Source organism: Chiloscyllium plagiosum, unplaced genomic scaffold (genome assembly GCF_037043375.1).
Source record: "Chiloscyllium plagiosum isolate Xiang-an unplaced genomic scaffold, Cpla_swu_hap1 HiC_scaffold_31, whole genome shotgun sequence".
NCBI lineage: Eukaryota > Metazoa > Chordata > Chondrichthyes > Orectolobiformes > Hemiscylliidae > Chiloscyllium > Chiloscyllium plagiosum.
Genome location: NW_028270169.1, coordinates 74,073,483 through 74,097,951, shown reverse-complemented (window position 1 = coordinate 74,097,951; position 24,469 = coordinate 74,073,483).

Below are 24,469 nucleotides of genomic sequence, written 5' to 3'. Positions count from 1 at the left end.
AACTCTCTGGGATTCCCGATCGCTCACACACACTCGGGGACTCTCTGGGATTCCCTATCTCTCATACACACTCGGGGACTCTCTGGGATTCCCTATCTCTCACACACACTCGGGGACTCTCTGGGATTCCCTATCTCTCACACACACTCGGGGACACTCTTTGGGATTCCCTATCTCTCACACGCACTCGGGGAATCTCTGGAATTCCCTATCTCTCATACACACTCGGGGACTCTCTGGGATTCCCTATCTCTCACACACACTCGGGGACCCTCTTTGGGATTCCCGATCGCTCACACACACTCGGGGACTCTCTGGAATTCCCTATCTCTCATACACACTCGGGGACACTCTTTGGGATTCCCGATCGCTCACACACACTCGGGGACTCTCTGGGATTCCCTATCTCTCATACACACTCGGGGACTCTCTGGGATTCCCTATCTCTCACACACACTCGGGGACTCTCTGGGATTCCCTATCTCTCACACACACTCGGGGACACTCTTTGGGATTCCCCATCTCTCACACGCACTCGGGGACTCTCTGGAATTCCCTATCTCTCACACACACTCGGGGAATCCCTATCTCTCACACTCACTCGGGGACTCTCTGGGAATCCCTAACTCTCACTCACCCTCTGGATTCCCTATCTCTCACACACACTCGCGGACAGTCTGGGATTCCCTCTCTCACACACACTCGGGGACTCTCCGGGATTCCGTATCTCTCACACACACTCGGGGACTCTCTGAGATTCCCTATATCTCACACACTCTCGAGGACACTCTGGGATTCCCTATCTCTCACACACACTCGAGGACACTCTGGGATTCCCTATCTCTCACACACACTCGGGGAATCTCTGGGATTCCCTATCTCTTTCACACTCTCGAGGACACTCTGGGATTCCCTATCTCTCACACACACTCGGGGACTCTCTGGGAATCCCTAACTCTCACGCACACTCGGGCACACTCTGGGATTCCCTATCTCTCACACGCACTCGGGGATTCCCTATCTCTCTCACACACACTCGGGAACTCTCTGGGATTCGCTATCTCTCACTCACTCTCGGAAACTCTCTGGGAATCCCTAACTCTCACGCACACTCGGGAACTCTCTGGGAATCCCTATCTCTCACACACACTCGGGGATTCCCTATATCTCACACACACTCGGGGATTCCCTATCCCTCAAACACACTCGGGGATTCCCTATCTCTCACACACACTCGGTGACAGTCTGGGATCCTCTCTCACACACTCCGGGATATTCTGGGATTCTCTCTCTCTCACCCACTCTGGGATTCGCTCTCTCACACAAACTCTGGGACTCTCTGGGTTTACCACGCTCACATACACTCTGGAATTCCCTATCTCTCAGACACACTCGGGGAGTCTCTGGGATTCCCTCTCTCTCACGCACACTTGGGGATTCCCTATCGCTCACACACACTCACGGGGACACTCCAGGATTCCCTATCTCTCACACACACTCGTGGATTCCCTACCTCTCACGCACACTCAGGGACTCTCTGGGATTCCCTATCTCTCACACACACTCGGGGACAGTGTGGGATTCCTTCTCTCACACACACTCGGGGACTCTGGGATTCCCTACCTCTTACACACACTCGGGGATTCCCTACCTCTCACGCACACTCGGGGATTCCCTATCTCTCACGCACACTCGGGAACTCTCTGGGATTCCCTATCGTTCCCACACACTCGGGGACTCTCTGGGATTCCCTATCTCTCACACACACTCGGGGACTCTCTGGGATTCCCTCTCTCACACACACTCGGGGATTCCCTATCTCTCACACACACTCGGGACTCTTTGGGATTCCCTATCTCTCACACACACTCGGGGACTATCTGGGATTCCCTATCTCTCACACACACTCGGGGATTCCCTAAGTCTCACACACACTCGGGGACTCTCGGGGAATCCCTAACTCTCACGCACACTCGGGACACTCTGAGATTCCCTATCTCTGACACACTCGGGGAGACTCTGGGATTCCCTATCTCTCACACACACTCGGGGATAGTCTGGGATTCCCTCTCTCACACACACGCGGGGATTCCCTATCTCTCACACACACTCGGGGACTCTCTGGGATTCCCTATCTCTCACACACTCTCGAGGACACTCTGGGATTCCCTATCTCTCACACACACTCGCGGACAGTCTGGGATTCCCTCTCTCACACACACTCGGGGACTCTCTGGGATTCCCTATCTCTCACACACTCTCGAGGACACTCTGGGATTCACTATCTCTCACACACAGTCGGGAACTCTCTGGGATTCCCCATCTCTCACACACACTCGGGGACACTCGGGGATTCCCTATCTCTGACACACTCGGGGACACTCTGGGATTCCCTATCTCTGACACACTCGGGGACACTCTGGGATTCCCTATCTCTCACACACACTCGGGGACACTCTGGGAATCCCTAACTCTCACGCACACTCGGGGACACTCTGGGATTCCCTATCTCTCACACGCACTCGGGGATTCCCTATCTCTCTCACACACACTCGGTTACACTCCGGGATTCCCTATCTCTCACACACACTCGGGGACACTCCGGGATTCCCGATCTCTCACACACACTCGGGGACTCTCTGGGATTCCCTATCTCTCACATACAGTCGGGATCTCTCTGGGAATCCCTATCTCTCACACACACTCGGGGATTCCCTATACCTCAAACACACTCGGGGATTCCCTATCTCTCACACACACTCGGTGACAGTCTGGGAACCTCTCTCACACACTCCGGGACATTCTGGGATTCCCTCTCTCTCACCCACTCTGGGATTCGCTCTCTCACACAAAATCTGGGACTCTCTGGGATTCCCACGCTCACATACACTCTGGAATTCCCTATCTCTCAGACACACTTGGGGAGTCTCTGGGATTCCAGCTCTCTCACACACACTTGGGGATTCCCTATCACTCACACACACTCACGGGGACACTCCAGGATTCCCTATCTCTCACACACACTCGTGGATTCCCTACCTCTCACGCACACTCAGGGACTCTCTGGGATTCCCTAGCTCTCACACACACTCGGGGATTCCCAATCTCTCACGCACAATCGGGAACTCTCTGGGATTCCCGATCGCCACACACACTCGGGGACTCTCTGGGATTCCCTATCTCTCATACACACTCGGGGACTCTCTGGGATTCCCTATCTCTCACACACACTTTGGGACTCTCTGGGATTCCCTATCTCTCACACACACTCGGGGACTCTCTGGGATTCCCTATCTCTCACACACACTCGGGGACAGTCTGGGATTCACTCTCACACACACACTCGGGGACTCTCTGGGATTCCCTACCTCTCACACACACTCGGGGATTCCCAATCTCTCACGCACAATCGGGAACTCTCTGGGATTCCCGATCGCTCACACACACTCGGGGACTCTCTGGGATTCCCTATCTCTCACACACACTCGGGGACTCTCTGGGATTCCCTATCTCTCACACACACTCGGGGACTCTCTGGGATTCCCTATCTCTCACACACACTCGGGGATTCCCTATCTCTCACACACACTCGGGGACAGTCTGGGATTCACTCTCACACACACACTCGGGAACTGTCTGGGATTCCCTATCTCTCACACACACTCGGGGACACACAGGGATTCCCCATTTCTCACACACACTCGGGGACTCTCAGGGATTCCCTATCACTGACACACTCGGGGACACTCTGGGATTCCCTATCTCGGACACACTCGGGTACTCTCTGGGATTCCCTATCTCTCACGCACACTCGGGGACACTCCAGGATTCCCTATCTCTCACACACTCTCGGAGACACTCTAGGATTCCCTATCTCTGACACACTCGGGGACACTCTGGGATTCCCTATCTCTCACACACACTCGGGGACACTCTGGAATTCCATGTCTCTCACACACATTCGGTGACTCTCTGGGATTCCCGATCTCTCACACACATTCGGGAACTCTCTGGGAATCTCTATATCTCACACACAGTCGGGGACACTCTGGAATCCCCTATCTCTCACACACACTCGGGGACTCTCTGGGATTCCCTATCTCTCACGCACAGTCGGGAACTCTCTGGGAATCCCTATCTCTCACACACACTCGGGGATTCCCTATATCTCACACACACTCGAGGATTCCCTATCCCTCAAACACACTCGGGGATTCCCTATCTCTCACACACACTCGGTGACAGTCTGGGATCCTCTCTCACACACTGCGGGACATTCTGGGATTCCCTCTCTCTCACCCACTCTGGGATTCGCTCTCTCACACAAACTCTGGGACTCTCTGGGATTCCCACGCTCACATACACTCTGGAATTCCCTATCTCTCAGACACACTCGGGGAGTCTTTGGGATTCCCTCTCTCTCACACACACTTGGGGATTCCCTATCGCTCACACACACTCACGGGGACACTCCAGGATTCCCTATCTCTCACACACATTCGTGGATTCCCTACCTCTCACGCACACTCAGGGACTCTCTGGGATTCCCTATCTCTTACACACACTCGGGGACAGTCTGGGATTCCCTCTCTCACACACACTCGGGGACTCACTGGGATTCCCTACCTCTCACACACACTCGGGGATTCCCTACCTCTCACACACACTCGGGGATTCCCTATCTCTCACACACACTCGGGAACTCTCTGGGATTCCCTATCGCTCACACACACTCGGGGACTCTCTGGGATTCCCTATCTCTCAAACACACTCGGGGACTCTCTGGGATTCCCTATCTCTCACACACACTCGGGGACTCTTTGGGATTCCCTATCTCTCACAATCACTCGGGGACTCTCTGGAATTCCCTATCTCTCACACACACGCGGGGAATCCCTATCTCTCACACTCACTCGGGGACTCTCTGGGAATCCCTAACTCTCTCTCACCCTCGGGATTCCCTATCTCTCACACACACTCGCGGACAGTCTGGGATTCCCTCTCTCACACACACTCGGGGACTCTCCGGGATTCCGCATCTCTCACACACACTCGGGGACTCTCTGGGATTCCCTATCTCTTTCACACTCTCGACGACACTCTGGGATTCCCTATCTCTCACACACACTCGGGGACTCTCTGGGATTCCCTATCTCTCACACACACTCGGGGACACTCTGGGATTCCCTATCTCTCACACACACTCGGGGAATCTCTGGGATTCCCTATCTCTTTCACACTCTCGAGGACACTCTGGGATTCCCTATCTCTCACACACACTCGGAAACTCTCTGGGAATCCCTAACTCTCACGCACACTCGGGCACACTCTGGGATTCCCTATCTCTCTCACACACTCGGGGATTCCCTATCTCTCTCACACACACTCGGTTACACTCCGGGATTCCCTATCTCTCACACACACTCGGGGACACTCCGGGATTCCCTATCTCTCACACACACTCGGGGACACTCCGGGATTCCCTATCCCTCAAACACACTCGGGGATTCCCTATCTCTCACACACTCGGTGACAGTCTGGGATCCTCTCTCACACACTCCGGGATATTCTGGGATTCCCTCTCTCTCACCCACTCTGGGATTCGCTCTCTCACACAAAATCTGGGACTCTCTGGGATTCCCACGCTCACATACACTCTGGAATTCCCTATCTCTCAGACACACTCGGGGAGTCTCTGGGATTCCATTTCTCTCACACACACTTGGGGATTCCCTATCACTCACACAAACTCACGGGGACACTCCAGGATTCCCTATCTCTCACACACACTCGTGGATTCCCTACCTCTCACGCACACTCAGGGACTCTCTGGGATTCCCTAGCTCTCACACACACTCGGGGACAGTCTGGGATTCCTTCTCTCACACACACTCGGGGACTCTGGGATTCCCTACCTCTTACACACACTCCAGGATTCCCTATCTCTCACGCACACTCGGGGATTCCCTATCTCTCACGCACACTCGGGAACTCTCTGGGATTCCCTATCGTTCCCACACACTCGGGGACTCTCTGGGATTCCCTATCTCTCACACACACTCGGGGACTCTCTGGGATTCCCTCTCTCACACACACTCGGGGATTCCCTATCTCTCACACACACTCGGGACTCTTTGGGATTCCCTATCTCTCACACACACTCGGGGACTATCTGGGATTCCCTATCTCTCACACACACTCGGGGATTCCCTATCTCTCACACACACTCGGGGACTCTCTGGGAATCCCTAACTCTCACGCACACTCGGGGACACTCTGAGATTCCCTATCTCTGACACACTCGGGGACACTCTGGGATTCCCTATCTCTCACACACACTCGGGGATAGTCTGGGATTCCCTCTCTCACACACACGCGGGGATTCCCTATCTCTCACACACACTCGGGGACTCTCTGGGATTCCCTATCTCTCACACACTCTCGAGGACACTCTGGGATTCCCTATCTCTCACACACACTCGCGGACAGTCTGGGATTCCCTCTCTCACACACACTCGGGGACTCTCTGGGATTCCCTATCTCTCACACACTCTCGAGGACACTCTGGGATTCACTATCTCTCACACACAGTCGGGAACCCTCTGGGATTCCCTAACTCTCACGCACACTCGGGGACACTCTGGGATTCCCTATCTCTCACACGCACTCGGGGATTCCCTATCTCTCTCACACACACTCGGTTACACTCCGGGATTCCCTATCTCTCACACACACTCGGGGACACTCCGGGATTCCCGATCTCTCTCACACACTCGGCCACACTCTGGGATTCCCTATCTCTCACACACACTCGGGGACACTCTGGGATTCCCTATCTCTCACACACACTCGGGGACTCTCTGGGATTCCCTATCTCTCACATACAGTCGGGATCTCTCTGGGAATCCCTATCTCTCACACACACTCGGGGATTCCCTATACCTCAAACACACTCGGGGATTCCCTATCTCTCACACACACTCGGTGACAGTCTGGGAACCTCTCTCACACACTCCGGGACATTCTGGGATTCCCTCTCTCTCACCCACTCTGGGATTCGCTCTCTCACACAAAATCTGGGACTCTCTGGGATTCCCACGCTCACATACACTCTGGAATTCCCTATCTCTCAGACACACTCGGGGAGTCTCTGGGATTCCAGCTCTCTCACACACACTTGGGGATTCCCTATCACTCACACACACTCACGGGGACACTCCAGGATTCCCTATCTCTCACACACACTCGTGGATTCCCTACCTCTCACGCACACTCAGGGACTCTCTGGGATTCCCTACCTCTCACACACACTCGGGGATTCCCAATCTCTCACGCACAATCGGGAACTCTCTGGGATTCCCGATCGCTCACACACACTCGGGGACTCTCTGGCATTCCCTATCTCTCATACACACTCGGGGACTATCTGGGATTCCCTATCTCTCACACACACTCGGGGATTCCCTATCTCTCACACACACTCGGGGACTCTCTGGGAATCCCTAACTCTCACACACACTTTGGGACTCTCTGGGATTCCCTATCTCTCACACACACTCGGGACTCTCTGGGATTCCCTATCTCTCATACACACTCGGGGACTCTCTGGGATTCCCTATCTCTCACACACACTCGGGGACTCTCTGGGATTCCCTATCTCTCACACACACTCGGGGATTCCCTATCTCTCACACACACTCGGGGACAGTCTGGGATTCACTCTCACACACACACTCGGGAACTGTCTGGGATTCCCTATCTCTCACACACACTCGGGGACACACAGGGATTCCCCATTTCTCACACACACTCGGGGACTCTCAGGGATTCCCTATCACTGACACACTCGGGGTCACTCTGGGATTCCCTATCTCGGACACACTCGGGTACTCTCTGGGATTCCCTATCTCTCACGCACACTCGGGGACACTCCAGGATTCCCTATCTCTCACACACTCTCGGAGACACTCTAGGATTCCCTATCTCTGACACACTCGGGGACACTCTGGGATTCCCTATCTCTCAGAGACTCTCGGGGACACTCCAGGATTCCCTATCTCTCACACACACTCGGGTACACTCCATGATTTCCTATCTCTCACACACACTCGGGGACACTCTGGAATTCCATGTCTCTCACACACATTCGGTGACTCTCTGGGATTCCCGATCTCTCACACACATTCGGGAACTCTCTGGGAATCTCTATATCTCACACACAGTCGGGGACTCTCGTGGATTTTATCACACACACTCGGGGATTCCCCATCTCTCGCACACACTCGGGGCTTTCTGGGATTCCCTGTCTCTCACACTCACTCGGGGACTCTCTGGGATTCCCCATCTCTCACACATAGTCGGGGATTCTCTTTGATTCCCTATCTCTCAGAGACACTCGGGGACTCTCTGGGATTCCCTATCTCGCACACACCCTCGGGGACTCTCTGGGATTCCATATCTCACAGACGCACTCGGGGACTCTCTGGGATTCCCTCTTTCACACAAACACTCGGGGACTCTCTGGGATTCCCTATCTCTCACACATACTCGGGGACTCTCTGGGATTCCCTATCACACACACACACTCGGGGATTCCCAATCTTTCACACACACTCGGGGACTCTCTGGGATTCCCTATCTCTCTCACACTCTCGGGGACACTCCAGGATTCCCTATCTCTCACACACACTCGGGGATTCCCTATCTCTCACGCACACTCGGGGAGTCCCTGGGATTCACTACCTCTCACACACACTCGGGAACTCTCTGGGACTCCCTATCTCTCACACACACTCGGGGACTCTCTGGGAATCCCTAACTCTCACGCACACTCAGGGACTCTCTGGGATTCCCTATCTCTCACACACACTCGGGGATTCCCTATCTTTCACACAGACTCGGGGACTCTCTGGGATTCCTGATCTCTCACACATACTCGGGGACTCCCTGGGATTCACTACCTCTCACACACACTCGGGAACTCTCTGGGATTCCCTATCTCTCACACAAACTCGGGGACTCCCTGGGATTCACTACCTCTCACACACACTCGGTAACTCTCTGGGATTCCCTATCTCTCACACACTCGTGAACTCTCTGGGAATCCCTAACTCTCACGCACTCTCGGGGACACTCTGGGATTCCCTATCTCTGACACACTCGGGGACACTCTGGGATTCCCTATCTTTCACACACACTCGGGGACAGTCTGGGATTCCCAAACTCTCACTCACCCTCGTGATTCCCTATCTCTCACACACACTCGCGGACAGTCTGTGATTCCCCCTCTCACACACACTTGGGGACTCTCCGGGATTCCCTATCACTCACACACACTCGGGGACACTCCGGGATTCCCTATCTCTCACACACTCTCGCGGACACTCCAGGATTCCCTATCTCTCACACACTCTCGGGGACACTCCAGGATTCCCTACCTCTCACACACACTCGGGGATTCCCTATCTCTCACGCACACTCGGGAACTCTCTGGGATTCCCTAACTCACACGCACACTCGGGGACACTCTGGGATTCCCTATCTCTGACACACTCGGGGACACTCCGGGATTCCCTATCTCTCACACACACTCGGGGACTCCCTGGGATTCCCGATCGCTCTCACACACTCGGGGACTTTCTGGGATTCCCTATCTCTCACACACACTCGGGGACAGTCTGGGATTCCCTCTCTCACACACACTCGGGGATTCCCAATCTCTCACGCACAGTCGGGAACTCTCTGGGAATCCCTATCTCTCTCACACACACACGGGGATTCCCTATCTCACACACCCACTCGGGGATTCCCTATTTCTCAAACACAGTCGGGGATTCCCTATCTCTCAAACACACTCGGGGATTCCCTATCTCTCAAGCACACTCGGGGATTCCCTATCTCTCACACACACTCGGGGACTCTCTGGGATTCCCTATCGCTCACACACACTCGGGGACAGTCTGGGATCCTCTCACACACACGCCGGGACACTCTGGGATTCCGTCTCTCTCACCCACTCTGGGATTCCCTCTCTCACACAAACTCTGGGACTCTCTGGGATTCCCACGCTCACATACACTCTGGAATTCCCTATCTCTCAGACACACACGGGGAGTCTCTGGGATTCCCTCTCTCTCACGCACACTTGGGGATTCCCTATCGCTCACACACACTCACGGGGACACTCCAGGATTCCCTATCTCTCACACACACTCGTGGATTCCCTACCTCTCACGCACACTCAGGGACTCTCTGGGATTCCCTATGTCTCACACACACTCGGGGACAGTCTGGGATTTCCTCTCTCACACACACTCGGGGATTCCCTATCTCTCATACACACTCGGGGACAGTCTGGCATTCCCTCTCTCACACACACTCTGAGACTCTCTGGGATTCCCTACCTCTCACACACACTCGGGGACAGTCTGGGATCCTCTCACACACACGCCGGGACACTCTGGGATTCCCTCTCTCTCACCCACTCTGGGATTCCCTCTCTCACACAAACTCTGGGCCTCTCTGGGATTCCCACGCTCACATACACTCTGGGATTCCCTCTCTCTCACACACACTTGGGGATTCCCTATCGCTCACACACACTCACGGGGACACTCCAGGATTCCCTATCTCTCACACACACTCGCGGATTCCCTACCTCTCACGCACACTCAGGGACTCTCTGGGATTCCCTATGTCTCACACATACTCGGGGACAGTCTGGGATTCCCTCTCTCACACACACTCGGGGATTCCCTACCTCTCACACACACTCGGGGATTCCCTATCTCTCACGCACACTCGGGGACTCTCTGGGATTCCCTATCTCACACACACACTCGGGGACTCTCTGGGATTCCCTGTCGCTCACACACTCGGGGACTCTCTGGGATTCCCTATCTCTCACACACACTTTGGGACTCTCTGGGATCCCCTAGCTCTCACACACACTCGGGGACAGTCTGGGATTCCCTCTCTCACACACACTCGGGGACACTCCACGATTCCCTATCTCTCACACACACTCGGAGACTCTCTGGGATTCCCTATCTCAGACACACTCGGGGAAACTCTGGGATTCCCTGTCTCTGACACACTCGGGGACACTCTGGGATTCCCCATCTCTCACACATACTCGGGGATTCCCCATCTCTCACACACACTCGGGTATTCCCCATCTCTCACACACACTCGGGGATTCTCTTTGATTCCCTATCTCTCAGAGACACTCGGGGACTCTCTGGGATTCCCTCTCTCACACACGCACTCGGGGACTCTCTGGGTTTGCCTATCTCACACACACACTCGGGGATTCCCTATCTCTCACGCACACTCGGGAACTCTCTGGGATTCCCTATCTCACACACACACTCGGGGACTCTCTGGGATTCAGTGTCGCTCACACACACTCGGGGACTCTCTGGGATTCCCTATCTCTCACACACACTTTGGGACTCTCTGGGATCCCCTATCTCTCACATACACTCGGGGACTGTCTGGGATTCCCTCCCTCACACACACTCGGGGATTCCCTATCTCTCACACACACTCGGGGACTCTCTGGTATTCCCTATCTCTCACACACACTCGGGGATTCCCTATCTCTCACACACCCTCGGGGACTCTCTGGGATTCCCTATCTCTCACACACACTTTGGGACTCTCTGGGATTTCCTATCTCTCACACACATTCGGGGACAGTCTGGGATTCCCTCTCTCACACACACTCGGGGATTCCCTATCTCTCACACACACTCGGGAACTCTCTGGGATTCCCTATCTCTCACACACACTCGGGGACACACTGGGATTCCCTATTTCTCACACACACTCGGGGACTCTCAGGGATTCCCTATCTCTGACACACTCGGGGACACTCTGGGATTCCCTATCTCTGACACACTCGGGGACACTCTGGGATTGTCTATGTCTCACGCACACTCGGGGACTCTCTGGGATTCCCTATCTCTCACGCACACTCGGGAACTCTCTGGGATGCCCTATCTCTCACACACACTCGGGGACTTTCCGAGATTCCCTATTACTCACACACTCTCGGGGACACTCCGGGATACCCTATCTCTCACACACACTCGGGTACACTCCACGATTCCCTATCTCTCACACACACTCGGAGACTCTCTGGGATTCCCTATCTCTGACACACTCGGGGAAACTCTGGGATTCCCTGTCTCTGACACTCTCGGGGACACTCCGGGATTCCCTATCTCTCAAACACTCTCGCGGACACTCCAGGATTCCCTATCTCTCACACACTCTCGGGGACACTCCAGGATTCCCTATCACTCACATACTCTCGGGGACACTCCAGGATTCCCTATCTCTCACACACACTCGGGGACACTCTGGGATTGCCAATCTCTTACTCAACTTCGGGGATTCCATGTCTCTCACACACACACTCGGGGACTCTCTGGAATTCCCTATCTCTCACACCCACTCGGCGCCTCTCTGGGATACCCTATCTCTCACGCACACTCGGGAACTCTCTGGGAATCCCTAAGTCTCACGCACACTCGGGGACACTCTGGGATTCCCCATCTCTCACACACACTCGGGGATTCGCTATCTCTCACACACACTCGGGTCACTCCGGGATTTCCTATCTCTCACACACTCTCGGGGACACTCCGGGATTTCCTATCTCTCACATACACTCGGGGACACTCCGGGATTCCCTATCACTCACGCACACTCGGGGACACTCCTGGATTCCCTATCTCTCATACACACTCGGGAATTCTCTGGGATTCCCTCTCTCTCACACACACTCGGGGACAGTCTGGGATTCCCTATCTCTCACACACACTCGGGGACTCTCTGAGATTCCCTCTCTCTCACACACACTTGGGGACTCTCGGGGATTCCCTATCACTCACACACACTCGGGGACACTCCGGGATTCCCTACCTCTCACACACTCTCGCGGACACTCCAGGATTCCCTATCTCTCACACACTCTCGGGGACACTCCAGGATTCCCCATCTCTCACACACTCTCGTGGACACTCCAGGATTCCCTATCTCTCGCACACACTCGGGGACACTCTGGGATTCACAATCTCTTACTAAACTTCGGGGATTCAATATCTCTCACACACCGACTCGGGGACTCTCTGGAATTCCCTATCTCTCAGACACACTCGGGGACACTCTGGGATTCCCCAATCTCACACACACTCGGGGATTCTCTATCTCTCACACATACTCGGGTCAGTCCGGGATTCCCTATCTCTCACAAACTCTCGGGGACACTCCGGGATTCCCTATCTCTCACACACCCTCGGGGACAATCCGGGATTCTCTATATCTCACACACTCTCGGGGACACTCCGGGATTCCCTATCTCTCACACACACTCGGGGACACTCTGGGATTCCCTATCTCTGACACATTCGGGGACACTCTGGGATTCCCTATCTCTCACACACACTCGGGGATTCCCAATCTCTCACACACACTCGGGGACTCTCTGGGAATCCCTAACTCTCACGCACACTCGGGGACACTCTGAGATTCCCTATCTCTGACACACTCGGGGACACTCTGGGATTCCCTATCTCTCACACACACTCGGGGATAGTCTGGGATTCCCTCTCTCACACACACGCGGGGATTCCCTATCTCTCACACACACTCGGGGACTCTCTGGGATTCCCTATCTCTCACACACTCTCGAGGACACTCTGGGATTCCCTATCTCTCACACACACTCGCGGACAGTCTGGGATTCCCTCTCTCACACACACTCGGGGACTCTCTGGGATTCCCTATCTCTCACACACTCTCGAGGACACTCTGGGATTCACTATCTCTCACACACAGTCGGGAACTCTCTGGGATTCCCCATCTCTCACACACACTCGGGGACACTCTGGGATTCCCTATCTCTCACACACACTCGGGCACACTCGGGGATTCCCTATCTCTGACACACTCGGGGACACTCTGGGATTCCCTATCTCTCACACACACTCGGGGACACTCTGGGAATCCCTAACTCTCACGCACACTCGGGGACACTCTGGGATTCCCTATCTCTCACACGCACTCGGGGATTCCCTATCTCTCTCACACACACTCGGTTACACTCCGGGATTCCCTATCTCTCACACACACTCGGGGACACTCCGGGATTCCCGATCTCTCACACACACTCGGTTACACTCCGGGATTCCCTATCTCTCACACACACTCGGGGACACTCTGGGATTCCCTATCTCTCACACACACTCGGGGACTCTCTGGGATTCCCTATCTCTCACATACAGTCGGGATCTCTCTGGGAATCCCTATCTCTCACACACACTCGGGGATTCCCTATACCTCAAACACACTCGGGGATTCCCTATCTCTCATACACACTCGGTGACAGTCTGGGAACCTCTCTCACACACTCCGGGACATTCTGGGATTCCCTCTCTCTCACCCACTCTGGGATTCGCTCTCTCACACAAAAGCTGGGACTCTCTGGGATTCCCACGCTCACATACACTCTGGAATTCCCTATCTCTCAGACACACTCGGGGAGTCTCTGGGATTCCAGCTCTCTCACACACACTTGGGGATTCCCTATCACTCACACACACTCACGGGGACACTCCAGGATTCCCTATCTCTCACACACACTCGTGGATTCCCTACCTCTCACGCACACTCAGGGACTCTCTGGGATTCCCTAGCTCTCACACACACTCGGGGATTCCCAATCTCTCACGCACAATCGGGAACTCTCTGGGATTCCCGATCGCCACACACACTCGGGGACTCTCTGGGATTCCCTATCTCTCATACACACTCGGGGACTCTCTGGGATTCCCTATCTCTCACACACACTTTGGGACTCTCTGGGATTCCCTATCTCTCACACACACTCGGGGACTCTCTGGGATTCCCTATCTCTCACACACACTCGGGGACAGTCTGGGATTCACTCTCACACACACACTCGGGAACTGTCTGGGATTCCCTATCTCTCACACACACTCGGGGACACACAGGGATTCCCCATTTCTCACACACACTCGGGGACTCTCAGGGATTCCCGATCACTGACACACTCGGGGACACTCTGGGATTCCCTATCTCGGACACACTCGGGTACTCTCTGGGATTCCCTATCTCTCACGCACACTCGGGGACACTCCAGGATTCCCTATCTCTCACACACTCTCGGAGACACTCTAGGATTCCCTATCTCTGACACACTCGGGGACACTCCAGGATTCCCTATCTCTCACACACACTCGGGTACACTCCATGATTTCCTATCTCTCACACACACTCGGGGACACTCTGGAATTCCATGTCTCTCACACACATTCGGTGACTCTCTGGGATTCCCGATCTCTCACACACATTCGGGAACTCTCTGGGAATCTCTATATCTCACACACAGTCGGGGACTCTCGTGGATTTTATCACACACACTCGGGGATTCCCCATCTCTCGCACACACTCGGGGCTTTCTGGGATTCCCTGTCTCTCACACTCACTCGGGGACTCTCTGGGATTCCCCATCTCTCACACATAGTCGGGGATTCTCTTTGATTCCCTATCTCTCAGAGACACTCGGGGACTCTCTGGGATTCCCTATCTCGCACACACCCTCGGGGACTCTCTGGGATTCCATATCTCACAGACGCACTCGGGGACTCTCTGGGATTCCCTCTTTCACACAAACACTCGGGGACTCTCTGGGATTCCCTATCTCTCACACATACTCGGGGACTCTCTGGGATTCCCTATGACACACACACACTCGGGGATTCCCAATCTTTCACACACACTCGGGGACTCTCTGGGATTCCCTATCTCTCTCACACTCTCGGGGACACTCCAGGATTCCCTATCTCTCACGCACACTCGGGGAGTCCCTGGGATTCACTACCTCTCACACACACTCGGGAACTCTCTGGGACTCCCTATCTCTCACACACACTCGGGAACTCTCTGGGAATCCCTAACTCTCACGCACACTCGGGGACTCTCTGGGATTCCCTATCTCTCACACATACTCGGGGACTCCCTGGGATTCCCTATCTCACACACACACTCGGGGATTCCCTATCTTTCACACAGACTCGGGGACTCTCTGGGATTCCTGATCTCTCTCACACTCTCGGGGAAACTCCAGGATTCCCTATCTCTCACACACACTCGGGGATTCCCTATCTCTCACGCACACTCGGGAACTCTCTGGGATTCCCTATCTCTCACACAAACTCGGGGACTCCCTGGGATTCACTACCTCTCACACACACTCGGTAACTCTCTGGGATTCCCTATCTCTCACACACTCGTGAACTCTCTGGGAATCCCTAACTCTCACGCACTCTCGGGGACACTCTGGGATTCCCTATCTCTGACACACTCGGGGACACTCTGGGATTCCCTATCTCTCACACACACTCGGGGACACTCTGGAATTCCCAAACTCTCACTCACCCTCGTGATTCCCTATCTCTCACACACACTCGCGGACAGTCTGTGATTCCCTCTCTCACACACACTTGGGGACTCTCCGGGATTCCCTATCACTCACACACACTCGGGGACACTCCGGGATTCCCTATCTCTCACACACTCTCGCGGACACTCCAGGATTCCCTATCTCTCACACACTCTCGGGGACACTCCAGGATTCCCTACCTCTCACACACACTCGGGGATTCCCTATCTCTCACGCACACTCGGGAACTCTCTGGGATTCCCTATCTCTCACACACACTCGGGGACTCTCTGGGATTCCCGATCGCTCTCACACACTCGGGGACTTTCTGGGATTCCCTATCTCTCACACACACTCGGGGACAGTCTGGGATTCCCTCTCTCACACACACTCTGGGATTCCCAATCTCTCACACACACTCGGGAACTCTCTGGGAATCCCTAACTCACACGCACACTCGGGGACACTCTGGGATTCCCTATCTCTGACACACTCGGGGACACTCCGGGATTCCCTATCTCTCACACACACTCGGGGACTCTCTGAGATTCCCTATCTCTCACGCACAGTCGGGAACTCTCTGGGAATCCCTATCTCTCACACACACACACGGGGATTCCCTATCTCACACACCCACTCGGGGATTCCCTATTTCTCAAACACAGTCGGGGATTCCCTATCTCTCAAACACACTCGGGGATTCCCTATCTCTCAAGCACACTCGGGGATTCCCTATCTCTCAAGCACACTCGGGGATTCCCTATCTCTCACACACACTCGGGGACAGTCTGGGATCCTCTCACACACACGCCGGGACACTCTGGGATTCCGTCTCTCTCACCCACTCTGGGATTCCCTCTCTCACACAAACTCTGGGACTCTCTGGGATTCCCACGCTCACATACACTCTGGAATTCCCTATCTCTCAGACACACACGGGGAGTCTCTGGGATTCCCTCTCTCTCACACGCACACTTGGGGATTCCCTATCGCTCACACACACTCACGGGGACACTCCAGGATTCCCTATCTCTCACACACACTCGTGGATTCCCTACCTCTCACGCACACTCAGGGACTCTCTGGGATTCCCTATGTCTCACACACACTCGGGGACAGTCAGGGATTTCCTCTCTCACACACACTCGGGGATTCCCTATCTCTCATACACACTCGGGGACAGTCTGGCATTCCCTCTCTCACACACACTCTGAGACTCTCTGGGATTCCCTACCTCTCACACACACTCGGGGACAGTCTGGGATCCTCTCACACACACGCCGGGACACTCTGGGATTCCCTCTCTCTCACCCACTCTGGGATTCCCTCTCTCACACAAACTCTGGGCCTCTCTGGGATTCCCACGCTCACACACACTCAGGCATTCCCTACCTCTCACACACACTCGGGGATTCCCTATCTCTCACGCACACTCGGGAACTCTCTGGGATTCCCTATCTCACACACACACTCGGGGACTCTCTGGGATTCCCTGTCGCTCACACACTCGGGGACTCTCTGGGATTCCCTATCTCTCACACACACTCGGGGACAGTCTGGGATTCCCTCTCTCACACAGACTCGGGGACACTCCACGATTCCCTATCTCTCACACACACTCGGAGACTCTCTGGGATTCCCTATCTCAGACACACTCGGGGAAACTCTGGGATTCCCTGTCTCTGACACACTCGGGGACACTCTGGGATTCCCCATCTCTCACACATACTCGGGGATTCCCCATCTCTCACACACACTCGGGTATTCCCCATCTCTCACACACACTCGGGGATTCTCTTTGATTCCCTATCTCTCAGAGACACTCGGGGACTCTCTGGGATTCCCTCTCTCACACACGCACTCGGGGACCCTCTGGGTTTGCCTATCTCACACACACACTCGGGGATTCCCTATCTCTCACGCACACTCGGGAACTCTCTGGGATTCCCTATCTCTCACGCACACTCGGGGAAACTCTGGGATTCCCTGTCTCTGACACTCTCGGGGACACTCCGGGATTCCCTATCTCTCAAACACTCTCGCGGACATTCCAGGATTCCCTATCTCTCACACACTCTCGGGGACACTCCAGGATTCCCTATCACTCACATACTCTCGGGGACACTCCAGGATTCCCTATCTCTCACACACACTCGGGGACACTCTGGGATTCCCAATCTCTCACACACACTCGGGGACACTCTGGGATTGCCAATCTCTTACTCAACTTCGGGGATTCCATGTCTCTCACACACACACTCGGGGACTCTCTGGAATTCCCTATCTCTCACACCCACTCGGCGCCTCTCTGGGATACCCTATCTCTCACGCACACTCGGGAACTCTCTGGGAATCCCTAAGTCTCACGCACACTCGGGGACACTCTGGGATTCCCCATCTCTCACACACACTCGGGGATTCGCTATCTCTCACACACACTCGGGTCACTCCGGGATTTCCTATCTCTCACACACTCTCGGGGACACTCCGGGATTTCCTATCTCTCATACACACTCGGGAATTCTCTGGGATTCCCTCTCTCTCACACACACTCGGGGACAGTCTGGGATTCCCTATCTCTCACGCACACTCGGGGACACTCTGCGATTCCCTATCTCTCACACACACTCGGGGACTCTCTGAGATTCCCTCTCTCTCACACACACTCGGGGACAGTCTGGGATTCCCTATCTCTCACACACACTCGGGGACACTCCGGGATTCCCTACCTCTCACACACTCTCGCGGACACTCCAGGATTCCCTATCTTTCACACACTCTCGGGGACACTCCAGGATTCCCCATCTCTCACACACTCTCGGGGACACTCCAGGATTCCCTATCTCTCGCACACACTCGGGGACACTCTGGGATTCACAATCTCTTACTAAACTTCGGGGATTCCATATCTCTCACACACCGACTCGGGGACTCTCTGGAATTCCCTATCTCTCAGACACACTCGGGGACACTCTGGGATTCCCCAATCTCACACACACTCGGGGATTCTCTATCTCTCACACATACTCGGGTCAGTCCGGGATTCCCTATCTCTCACAAACTCTCGGGGACACTCCGGGATTCCCTATCTCTCACACACCCTCGGGGACAATCCGGGATTCTCTATATCTCACACACTCTCGGGGACACTCCGGGATTCCCTATCTCTCACACACTCTCGGGGACACTCCAGGATTCCATTTCTCTCACACACTCTCGGGGACACTCCAGGATTCCCTATCTCTCACACACACTCGGGGACCCTCCAGGATTCCCTATCTCTCACACACACTCGAGGACACTCTGGGATTCCCTATCTATCACACACTCTCGAGGACACTCTGGGATTCCCTATCTCTCACACACACTCGGGGACACTCTGGGATTCCCTATCTCTGACACATTCGGGGACACTCTGGGATTCCCTATCTCTCACACACACTCGGGGACTCTCTGGGATTCCCTATCTCTCACGCACAGTCGGGAACTCTCTGGGATTCCCTATCTCTCACACACACTCGGGACACTCCGGGTTTCCCTATCTCTCACACACGTTCGGGGACATTCCAGAATTCCATATCTCTCACACACACTCCGGGATTCCCTATCTCTCACACACACTCGGGGACACTCCAGGATTCCCTATCTCTCACACACTCTCGTGGACCCTCCAGGATTCCCTATCTCTCACACACACTCGAGGACACTCTGGGATTCCCTATCTATCACACACTCTCGAGGACACTCTGGGATTCCCTATCTCTCACACACACTCGGGGACACTCTGGGATTCCCTATCTCTGACACATTCGGGGACACTCTGGGATTCCCTATCTCTCACACACACTCGGGGACTCTCTGGGATTCCCTATCTCTCACGCACACTCGGAAACTCTTTGGGAATCCCTAACTCTGACGCACACTCGGGCATACTCTGGGATTCCCTATCTCTCACACACATTCGGGGATTCCCTATCTCTCTCGCACACACTCGGGGACTCTCTGGGATTCCCTATCTCTCAAGCACTCTCGGGAACTCTCTGGGAATCCCTAACTCTCACACACACTCGGGGATTCCCTATCTCTCTCACACACACTCGGTTACACTCCGGGATTCCCTATCTCTCACACACAGTCGGGGACACTCTGGGAATCCCTATCTCTCACACACACTCGGGGGCACTCTGTGATTCCCTATCTCTGACACACTCGGGGACATTCAGGGATTCCCTATCTCTCGCACACACTCGGGGACACTCTGGGATTCACAATCTCTTACTAAACTTCGGGGATTCCATATCTCACACACACACACTCGGGGACTCTCTGGAATTCCCTATCTCTCAGACACACTCGGGGACACTCTGGGATTCCCTATCTCTCACCCACATTCTGGGATTCCCTCTCTCTCGCACACACTCGGGGACACTCTGGGATTCCCTATCTCTGACACACTCGGGGACACTCTGGGATTCCCTATCTCTCACACACACTCGGGGACACTCTGTGATTCCCTCTCTCTCACACACACTCGGGGACTCTCCGGGATTCATTATCACTCACACACACTCGGGGACACTCCGGGATTCCCTATCTCTCACACATTCTCGGGGACACTCCAGGATTCCCTATCTCTCGCACATACTCGTGGACACTCTGGGATTCACAATCTCTTACTAAACTTCGGGGATTCCATATCTCTCACACACACACTCGGGGACTCTCTGGAATTCCCTATCTCTCACGCACACTCGGGAACTCTCTGGGAATCCCTAACTCTCACGCACACTCAGGGACACCCTGGGATTCCCCATTCTCACACACACACGGGGATTCGCTATCTCTCACACATACTCGGGTCACTCCGGGATTCCCTAATTCTCACACACTCTCGGGGACACTCTGGGATTCCCTAATTCTCACACACACTCGGGGACACTCCGGGATTCCCTATCACTCACGCACACTCGTCGGAGATTCTGGGATTTCCTATCTCTCACACACACTCGGGGACAGTCTGGGATTCCCTCTCTCACATACACTCGGGGATTCCCGATCTCTCACACTCACTCGGGGATACTCTGGGATTCCCTATCTCTCACACACTCTCGGGGACACTCCGGGATTCCCTATCTCTCACACACTCTCGGGGACACTCCGGGATTCCCTATCTCTCACACACTCTCGGGGACACTCCGGGATTCCCTATCTCTCACACACTCTCGGGGACACTCCGGGATTCCCTATCTCTCACACACTCTCGGGGACACTCCGGGATTCCCTATCTCTCACACACTCTCGGGGACACTCCGGGATTCCCTATCTCTCACACACTCTCGGGGACACTCCGGGATTCCCTATCTCTCACACACACTCGGGGACACTCTGGGATTCCCTATCTCTCACACACTCTCGGGAACACTCCGGGATTCACTATCTCTCACACACTCTCGGGGACCCTCCGGGATTCCCTATCTCTCACACACACTCGAGGACACTCTGGGATTCCCTATCTCTCACACACTCTCGAGGACACTCTGGGATTCCCTATCTCTCACACACACTCGGGGACACTCTGGGATTCCATATCTCTGACACATTCGGGGACACTCTGGGATTCCCTATCTCTGACACATTCGGGGACACTCTGGGATTCCCTATCTCTCACACACCCTCGGGGACTCTCTGGGATTCCCTATCTCTCACGCACACTCGGGAACTCTCTGGGAATCCCTAACTCTCACGCACACTCGGGCACACTCTGGGATTCCCTATCTCTCACACACATTCGGGGATTCCCTATCTCTCTCACACACACTCGGGTACACTCCGGGATTCCCTATCTCTCACACACAGTCGGGGACACTCCGGGTTTCCCTATCTCTCACACACACTCGGGGACACTCTGGGATTCCCTATCTCTCACACACACTCGGGGACACTCTGGGATTCCCTATCTCTCACACACACTCGGGGACACTCTGGGATTCCCAATCTCTGACACACTCGCGGACATTCTGGGATTCCCTATCTCTGACACACTCGGGGACACTCTGGGATTCCCTATCTCTCAAACACACCCGGGAACTCTCTGAAATTCCCTATCTCTCACGCACAGTCGGGAACTCTCTGGGAATCCCTAACACTCACACACACTCGGGGACATTCTGGGATTCCCTATCTCTCACACACACTCTGGGATTCCCTATGTCTCACACACACTCGGGGCACTCCGGGATTCCTAATCTCTCACACACGCTCGGGGACACTCCGGGATTCCATTTCTCTCACACACACTCCGGGATTCCCTATCTCTCACACACACTCGGGGACACTCTGGGATTCCCTATCTCTCACACACACTCGGGGATCCCTACCTCTCAGAGACACTCGGGGACTCTCTGGGATTCCCTATCTCTCACCAACATTCTGGGATTCCCTTTCTCTCGCACACACTCGGGGACTCTCTGGGATGCCCTATCTCTGACACACTCGAGGACACTCTAGGATTCCCTATCTCTCACACACACTCGGGGACTCGCTGGGAGTCCCTAACTCTCACGCACACTCGGGGACACTCTGGGATTCCCTATCTCAGACACACTCGGGGATTCCCTATCTCTCACACACACTCGGGGACTCGCTGGGATTCCCTATCTCTCACACACACTCGGGGACACTCTGGGATTCCCAAACTCCCACTCACCCTCGGGATACCCTATCTCTCACACACACTCACGGACAGTCTGGGATTCCCACTCTCACACAGACTCGGGGACTCTCCGGGATTCCCTATCACTCACACACACTTGGGGACACTCCGGGATTCCCTATCTCTCACACACACTCGGGGACACTCCAGGTTTCCCTATCTCTCACACACTCTCGGGGACACTCCAGGATTCCCTATCTCTCACACACTCTCGGGGACACTTCAGGATTGCCTGTCTCTCACACACTCTCCGGGACACTCTGGGATTCCCGATCTCTCACACCCACTCGGCGACTCTCTGGGAATCCCTATCTCTCACGCACACTCGGGAACTCTCTGGGAATCCCTAACTCTCACGCAGACTCGGGGACAGTCTGGGATTCCCTATCTCTCACACACACTAGGGGATTCCCTATCTCTCTCACACACACTCGGTTACACTCCGGGATTCCCTATCTCTCACACACAGTCGGGGACACTCCGGGTTTCCCTATCTCTCACACACACTCGGGGACACTCTGGGATTCCCTATCTCTCACACACACTCGGGGACACTCTGGGATTCCCAATCTCTGACACACTCGCGGACATTGTGGGATTCCCTATCTCTGACACACTCGGGAACACTCTGGGATTCCCTATCTCTCAAACACACCCGGGAACTCTCTGAAATTCCCTATCTCTCACGCACAGTCGGGAACTCTCTGGGAATCCCTAACACTCACACACACTCGGGGACATTCTGGGATTCCCTGTCTCTCACACACACTCTGGGATTCCCTATGTCTCACACACACTCGGGGCACTCCGGGATTCCTAATCTCTCACACACGCTCGGGGACACTCCGGGATTCCATTTCTCTCACACACACTCCGGGATTCCCTATCTCTCACACACACTCGGGGACACTCTGGGATTCCCTATCTCTCACACACACTCGGGGATCCCTACCTCTCAGAGACACTCGGGGACTCTCTGGGATTCCCTATCTCTCACCAACATTCTGGGATTCACTTTCTCTCGCACACACTCGGGGACTCTCTGGTATTCCCTATCTCTGACACACTCGGGGACTCGCTGGAAGTCCCGAACTCTCACGCACACTCGGGGACACTCTGGGATTCCCTATCTCAGACACACTCGGGGATTCCCTATCTCTCACACACACTCGGGGACTCGCTGGGATTCCCTATCTCTCACACACACTCGGGGACACTCTGGGATTCCCAAACTCCCACTCACCCTCGGGATACCCTATCTCTCACACACACTCACGGACAGTCTG